The sequence below is a fragment of the Belonocnema kinseyi genome, chromosome 1 (assembly GCF_010883055.1).
Source record: "Belonocnema kinseyi isolate 2016_QV_RU_SX_M_011 chromosome 1, B_treatae_v1, whole genome shotgun sequence".
Taxonomy (NCBI): domain Eukaryota; kingdom Metazoa; phylum Arthropoda; class Insecta; order Hymenoptera; family Cynipidae; genus Belonocnema; species Belonocnema kinseyi.
The window spans coordinates 113970265-113978823 of NC_046657.1; the positions used below are offsets into that span (position 1 = coordinate 113970265).

Below are 8559 nucleotides of genomic sequence, written 5' to 3' on the forward strand. Positions count from 1 at the left end.
GTCACTTACAGAGAAAGTGAGGAGTGGAGAGGGGGGGAGGGTATTGGCCCGTGGTCGAAAGCCAAGGTTAACGAACGAGGATGTTTTCGGCAATGCAGTTGAGCGCGGATGTCGCAAGATTGGCGCGCTTTCATCAAGAAAAAGTCTACAAGCGTGATCGATGATCAAAGCCGCGCTTGCGCTGTCGAGTGTCCGAGATACTTCTATATTTTTTGACTAAGTGCCGCGAGTCAAATAATTCTAAGTCGAATGACAGGTGAGGTTAGAATGCCCAGGCGACGAAAGAAAGAAGCATGGAAGTTTGCCAAATATAAGTCATGGTTATAAATATCATTTATAACCATGAATATAAGCTAGCGGACATCAAATGATTAATTGCTTTAGTTGAAAAATATTTTTTTTTTGCATAAAGTTTAAATGTTTGGTTAAAAATGATGATTTTTCTTGGTTGAAAACTCTTGTGTTTGGTTTAAAATTTGTCTTTCATATTAGAGTATTAATCTTTTTGGTGACGCATTCAATTTTTTGGTTGAAAATTTACCTACCAGGTTGGAACTTACTTAAGTTTAAATATTTGTTTAAACATTCATGTATATTGTTTAAACAAATTTCGTTGTAAAAAGTTTCAACGATTTATTAAATATTTGTCTATTTTGTATTAAAAATTTTACTGTTTTGTTACAAATGTATTTTTTTAACTGAAAATTAAACTGTCATATTTTTTTCTGAAGAAAATTCATGTATTTTATTGAAAGATAATATTTTTATGGAAAATTGTACTTTTGGGTTCTAAATTTAATGTTTATTCAAGATTCATTATTTTAGTTAAAATTTTGTTTCTTCAATTAAAAATATTACGTACATTTTTCGTGAAAAAGTTGTCTAGAAGTTTATTTCAAAATTGAAATATTATGTTGAAACTTAATTTTTTTTACAAATTTATAAATTTTTTATTTTTATTTAAAAACTCATCTTTTTAAGTTGAAAATTTGTCTTTTTGAATCGAAAATTTACCCTTTTAGTTGAAAATTCAACCATCTGATTAAAATTTTGTTGTTAAAAATTCATTTTTTGGTTAGAGATTCATCATTTTAGTAAAAGAAAATAATGTACTTGGTTAAAAATGTAACAAAAAGTTTTGAACTACAAATTCAACTATTTCATTTGTGCTTAAAAATTTATCTTTTTCGAGGCTTCATTTAATTAAAATAAAAAAGACGTACCAGGAGAAAAATATTCAGAGCCGGTAATATCAAACATTTTACTTTTATTAAACAACTCCAAATTTTTTTCCCTAATATTTTATAACATGTCCCTTTTTGTTAAACTTTTTTTATGCTACGAACTTTTTTTATTCCTGTTAACAAGATTTGATGTCTTTTATTGTTCCCAAAGAATGGGAAAAAGACGATTTCACGAGAAAAAAATTCTCCTGGCTATAAAAATGGTTTAACTATCATAAAACTCACAGGATGTGTCCCTTATAAAATTACACATTCAACAGAGAATTAGCCCAAAAAATAAGTGTTTTTTGTGTGAAAATATAGTTTTTATATTTAAAAACAAATTTCCGACATTTTATTAATTTTTATCTCTTCGAAATTAGACAGCAGCACATTCCGGAAAAAATCTAATATCTAAATTAGATCAAAAACTATAGACGTTCAAAGGAAAAGTTTGTCCTTTTTTCAAGAAACATACACATTCAAATGCTTATCAATTTGTAAAGAATTCGTTTTTCTAGAATAAAAAACTACTTCCATCTGATTTGACTTCAAAAACGATGTATTTCGTCGACGAGAAATTTTACATACTAAAAATGTAGAACCTACCTGATTTGAAAATGATGGGTTGTGAAAGTATTTTTTTACTTTGATATTCTAATTTTTATAGTTATTTAAATATCTTTTATTTTTTCAAGGAATGCTTGACCTCAGAAAAGGCTTTCTGGTATTTCGTGCTTTTTTATTCTGCCTTGCTTGCGGGTTTTCTAATGTTGTTTTGGAAAATTTTAAGAATGTTATTTACAGCAATATGTATGCTAGCCGAGATTACAAGCATTGAGGTAATTCATTTTGCACTAGAAATTATCAATATCAATCAAAGTATTTTTTTGCTGTTTAATCAATATAAAATTATATTTTCTTCGAAGGCATTTTTTATCTGGATGATTCATGAGGAAGTTACAATTTAAACCATAACAGAATCGATTCATTCACAATTGACGAAGGTGAGCACCTGTTTTCTTATCTTGTTTTATTCGCTATAAATTGTAAGAAATATTGCCTTTTTATTTAAGAATTTTTTCACTTTATTATCAGTAAATTACGAAAAAATAAAAACAATGTTATATTTTAATACTTTACTAAATAATACATTATAAAAAACTATGTCTTTTAGTTTTATTTTGTGTAAATACTGATATATTATGTAGAAATTGATCATTCATTTTGTAAGTATATGAGTTCGTGTACTTTTCTGAACATAATTTCAATAAATTTGGTAAAATACTTGATTACGTTTTATGTACATTTTAGATTTTTTTTCTTAATATGAAAATGTTCTGAAATAACAGGTCTTTATAGGGTAAACCTTCCAGATTTCACCAACTTAAGTTATTTGCCTACATTTAGAAATCTTAAAAAATAAAATTAATCATTAGGATAAAAAACAATGAATCTTGTGGATTACTTTGGAATATTCTCGTATTTTCTCAAATATTTTGAAATCTTCTAGATTGTTCTAGAATGAAATATTCTGCCATTTTCTCAAAGAATATGAATTTTCGTGAAATATTGTGGAATTTTCTAGAAGTTTTTGGAATTTTATTTAATATTACAATTATCTCGAAAAAATGTATAGAATATTTTGGAGCAAACAAAGAGCATTTCATTTTTATAATATAATATTAATATAGTTTCATCCTTAAAAGTATATCAGGGTGTCTACCGTATCTTTAAAATCTGGAATTCCAAGAATTGTTAGGGAATTTTTATATGCATGGAAAACCCTGGAAATGTTAGGGAATTTGTTTTAAGTCGAGATTTTTTCACGAGCTTGTTTAATTTTTATTTAAATTGCAGTATAAAATTGAATAAAAATTATTCTTTATTTTTAAAAGTAGCTTTATATGACTGTATTTAACTGTATTACAGCATTTTTTGGATGAAATATCAACTACTACATTTTTCGTTCTGAATTTATATTTTTTTGAATGCAAATTTAATTAGTTGGGTAAAAGTTAAACTCGTTTGTCAAAAATGATTTTTCTTGCTTAAAGGTTCATAATTTTAATTGAATATTCATATCTGTGGTTGAAAACTGATTTGTTTTATTGAAAATTTATTTTTTTTACTGGAAAAATCAACTACTAAATTTGAAACTTTAACTATTTTGTTGAAAATTAATTGTTTTAACTGAAAATTTGAATAACTATTCCAATTGAATATTCCATAATTTTAGTTGAAAATTCATCTCTTTAATTAAACGTTAGTTCTTTAAACTAAAAAATTTACGATTTAATTTTGGTTAGACTATTTATATTTTTTAGTTAAATATTTAATTATTTTGTAGGAAATTTGTGTTTTTTGGTAGAAATAAATATTATTTGTTGACAATTCATATTTTTGTTTAAAAAATCAACTATTCCAGTTAAAGATTCATCGTTTCAGTTAGAAATTCTATTATTTTTTATTATTTTTTTTACCGGCAATTTATCTATTCCATGTTTGGTTGAAAAATGATCTTTGAAAATTCATCTTTTTCGTTAAAAATTGAACATTCCAGATATATTTTCACCATTTTATTAGAAAATTTATCTTTTTTCGTTTAAAATACTAATATTTCAATTTAAGATTCATCATTTTAGTTGAAAATTAATCACTTTATTTAAGAATGTAACTTTTTTTAAATAAGTTTTTTTTTGTTTAAAAAATAATATATTTTAAACTGAAAATGTAACTATTGCATTTGAATATTCTATCATTATATTTAAAAATTCATCTCTTTGGTCGAGCATTAATTTTGTTTTTTGAAAATTTAACTATTCAATTTTTGATTTACAATTCATCTCTTTTAGTTGAAAATTAGTCTTTTTAGTATAAATTTATCATCCTGTTTGAAAATTGATATTTTTTATTGAAAATTCAACTAGTGCAATTAAAGGTTTATCTTTTTTTGTTAAAAATTGTTTTTTGTTGTTGAAAATTAATTTTTTTAACTGAAAATGTAACTATTCCATTGTGTTTAAAAATTGGTGTTTTTTAGTTTCAAATTCAACTATTTCGTTGGAAATGCATAATTTTGTTGAAAAATTGTATTTTTTGGGAGAAATTAATCTTCATTATCAAAAATTTATGTTTTTGTTTAAAAAATCAATTATTCCAGTTAACTATTCGTAATTTTATTTCAAAATTGATCCTTTTGGTTGAAAATAAAACTACTTGATTGAAAGCTGCACTTTTTTGTGAAAAATTCATGTTTTTGGTTTAAAATGTATATATTGCAGTTGAAGATTCTTAATTTGAATTGAAGATTCATCACTTGTTGAATATTTTTTGTTTGTATGTAAAATTAATCATTTTAAATTAAAGTTTAAATATTTCATTCATATTTCAAGATTGATCTTTTTTAGTTCAAAATCCAACTATTTGGTTGAATATTCATCTTTTTTAATTAAAATCAACTATAGTATTATTTAATGAATCAAGTTATTAAATTTTTTTTAACTTTTACTCTAATGATCCCGGTTCTACATCATAGCCATGGACTAAGTCAAGTGTACTGATGAGATTAGAATGTTTAAGTTAATTTAATACGATGCTTGAAACCTCCTGCCATGATGTTTTGGGTATACAATTACGAACGGCAGCGAGCGTTGCAGGTGACAACAGTCATCTCTGGATGCTTTCTTAGAGATATCAAGATATCAAGAAAGTTTCTTGCAATGCGACAGGTGTTTAATAAAACCGCATTCTAAGCTGCTGCCAATACACTACTGACACCTAAATGTTCAAGATGTTCAGTGAATCTTGCGTGCAGATGCCTGTAGCCGAAATCACAATGGGATGAATAGATAGATGATTAACATTCCTCCATATGGCCTTTACTTCATGCCTTTACAAACTATACTTGTGGATTTTCGTTGTATAGGTTGACTGCAAATTTCGGTTAAGTAAACAAGCAATGTGGATGATTTAAACGCTTCCACCTTTTTTTCTTGCATCATGATGTCAGATCGATTGGCCCGGATGTAATGATACGTTTGGATAGTAACATCCCAATATAAGATGTCATCTTCGCTTTCTAAAACGGGCATTGGAATGTATCTATAGAAAGGCATTCATTCTTTTAACACTCCTGGGTTTAGGGCAAGTTGTTGATGTATAATGCCCGCTACATCATCATGTCTGTGCGTATACTCTCTCTGAGCCATTACGCGACAGCCGTCAATAATGTGCTCGATGGATTCGTTGGTATCTCCACATAATCAGCATCGGTCAACCACGTCTTGATGTAACACGTGTTTGCGATAATTTCTGGTGCTGACAACCTTGTTCTGTATTGCAATGACGCATCCATTTCTTGCACTACAGATACAGAATCCACTTCCAATATAGAAGACCCTTTATTAGCCAAATATTAGATGCCTCACTATCAACTTCATTTTGATCTAACGTGTTGGGGTGCTCGCCATGGATGGCTGTCTGCTTCCATCGTATTTCTAATTCCTCTATGGTTTCTGCCCTGATATTCAAGGACCCATCGGAGGACAAATTTAGGGGCGTGTAGTCAAGATCCGCTTGACAGATGGTACTGTAAAGCGCAACATTTCGTTTGCTGTTAAAATAGTCTCGCAACTGTATAACTTGTGACTCACAGTTTTTTGACATCCACAACGCCCCTACCCCCAAAATGTCGTGATAAAACGACCCTTTCAATCGCTGCATTTCTGTTGTGCATTCGGTGCTTCGTCATTTCTACGCGAACAATTCTGTTTAACTCTTCAAGGTTGGTCTTAGACCATTTTATGAGCCCGAAGGAGTACGTGAGGACAGGGATGCTATATGTGCTGATTGCCCTGATTTTATTTGCCGAGTTGAGAAAACTCTTCATAATTAATCTGAGTCTCGTAGTGAAGACAATCGTTAGGCTTATCTTAACTATCGTATGTTGAATACCCTTAGATTCAAGAATACCCAGACATTTATATGATTCGCCTGCAGCCATTGTCTCGATGTCGTTTTCGAACTCGTTCTCTAACTCTGCGGTCCCTAATTCCCCTCTGATTAAATGCACTGTTCTACATTTGTCTAGTCCGAACTCCATGTGGATATCATTGGAAAACTGCTTTGTGACATCGATCACTTGCTGCAGTTTCTGGGCTGAACTAGCGTACAGCTTCAGGTCATCCATGTAAAGAAGATGGGTCATTTGATGACCATCCTCATAATCACGAATTCTGAACCCATGATACATGCTTTTTAGTCTTTTGCTCAATGGATTCAACGCTGCTAAACAGAACCATGGTGCGCTGAAGGAGTCTCCTTGAAATATACCCGTCTTAAAACGTATTGATCTAGTTATCCTTGGTTGTCCATGATCAAAATACTTGATTCTTGTACCCCAGAGCCTCATCGCATGGCTTAGAAAGTCAATAATGCGTGGGCAGTTTTGTAAAATTTTAAGACTTCAAGCAAATAGTCATGCGGCACGGAAGGAAACGCTTGCTTGTAGTCAATGTATGCCATATGTAAGTTCCTTTGATACTTACGAGCTTAAGTCATGGAAACAGCGTCTATAGTGACGAGATATTTACAGCCTCGCGAGTTTTTACAACATCCTTTTTGTTCTTCTGTAAGAATGTCATTCTCGTCGCAATGAAAATATACCTTATCTGCAATAATAGCTGTAAGACATTTATAAATCGTTGGAAGAAAGGCTATCGGTCGAAAGTCAGATGGATTTTGAGCGTCTGGTTTTTTTTGGTATCATATACGAGCATAAAACCTGGCATCAGATCTGGGTGTTCAATGATCTTCTGAAAACACCTTGCCAACGCAAGAGGCACACTCGTCAGGTACTTGTACCAGAAGTTGTGCACCATGTCCGGACCTGGAGCTTTCCAATTACTTGCCCTTTTCAAGACCGCTGAAACATCTAAAGCTGTGATGTTTGTCAGATGCATTTCAGGGCCATTGCTTGCCCTTGCTTCCTCCAGTTTGAACCACGCAGTGTCCAAATTGCATGTGTTCATTTTTTCCCAAATATCCGACCAGTATTTAGTTTTGTTGCCTTCGTGCATTACTTTTCTTGTACCGACGCAGTCTGGCAGTAAGAATATCAAGTCTCTGTCGTTAAGAGTCTAAAATTTCATCCAATATTGCTGATGTTAATGTCTCGATGTGCCGAGGGTGTATGATTTTAGTAACATGGTTCATCAGCTTTCTGGTTCTATTTCCTTTTTTATATTTAGTTAATCGACCCAATTTGCACCTTATTTTGTTGACATCCATATCCAACCTGATCTTCCATGGTGGATCTCGATCCCTTGGTGGGACAAAAACTGCATTTTCAGGCCTAGTTTTTCTGGCCCAACGTTCTAACGGTTGCCACAGCTTCACAGTATACAAGAGTTTGCACGTCTAACGCCGTTTGTGCTACGTTCAAATACGTAGGTAAAACCTAGCTGTCGAGATATGCTATTAGTGCACGCAGATCATTTGTGATGTTCATTTTGGGCAGAGAATGCTTTAATATTGATTCTGCATATCTGAACTCTAGTAGGGCATGACCAAAATTCCTTTCCATATGCTGCAGTTTTTCTCAGATTTTCCTATCTACATCATCGTTAGTAATATCCGGATGTGGTTCTAATAGATCCGGCGCATGGTGTTCATTATCCCTAGTACCTATGCCTTCAGCATCAATCAAGTCTTCGTTATCCACATTTTCCAAGGCGAGCTCATCAATAGGAAGCAGCCGTTCCACTTCCATTTTGATAGGAGCTATTTCAACAGCCGAAAGCAGTCTGTTTACAGATATTGAGCGTTTTTGATCTGCCAGATTCTGCTCATTTATTTTTGTCGCTAGCTCTGGGTATTTAAGTAAGAAGATTCTATGATGTTCTCTTCTCATACTTTTCCCACATTTCTCTGCCAAATAATAAAAGCTCATAACATATCTGTTCATATGGTATATCTATTTTCGTCGCTTTTTTGTTTGCTGAACCTCTGCTTCTGCCTCTGGTTGTATAAGGTCATCCACCTCTGGAGGATGTGGTGGTGTTGGATCATCAATAGGTTGAGGAAGAACATCAATTGCTTCTGCTTGACCATTTGACGCGGCTTTCTCTAACTGATGTTCATTGCCGTCGTTTTCCCACGCCAAATCAACCTGTCGTTTAATCTCCATTGCTCGGTCTTCTGTAACATGTACTAGGCAGTCTGATAAGTACCAGAAAATTCTAAGAGATGGCAGTAGTATTCACTAATGTGAACCATTTTCGTCGAGCTTGATCCTTCAAATGACGCCTGTCAAAACTTCAGCCATTTATGTTTA

General features: G+C 31.7%; 1 long non-coding RNA gene across 2 annotated transcripts in view; it reads left to right on the forward strand.

Annotated features, from left to right (window-relative positions):
• Positions 1-1924: 1924 nt before the first annotated feature.
• Positions 1925-8559, forward strand: part of LOC117170244 — a 22980-nt gene continuing 16345 nt past the window's right edge. For both annotated transcript variants that reach the window (XR_004466748.1, XR_004466749.1), the window contains exons 1-2: positions 1925-2065; positions 2153-2230. This is a non-coding gene — a long non-coding RNA (uncharacterized LOC117170244). The remainder of the gene's footprint in view (positions 2066-2152; positions 2231-8559) is intronic.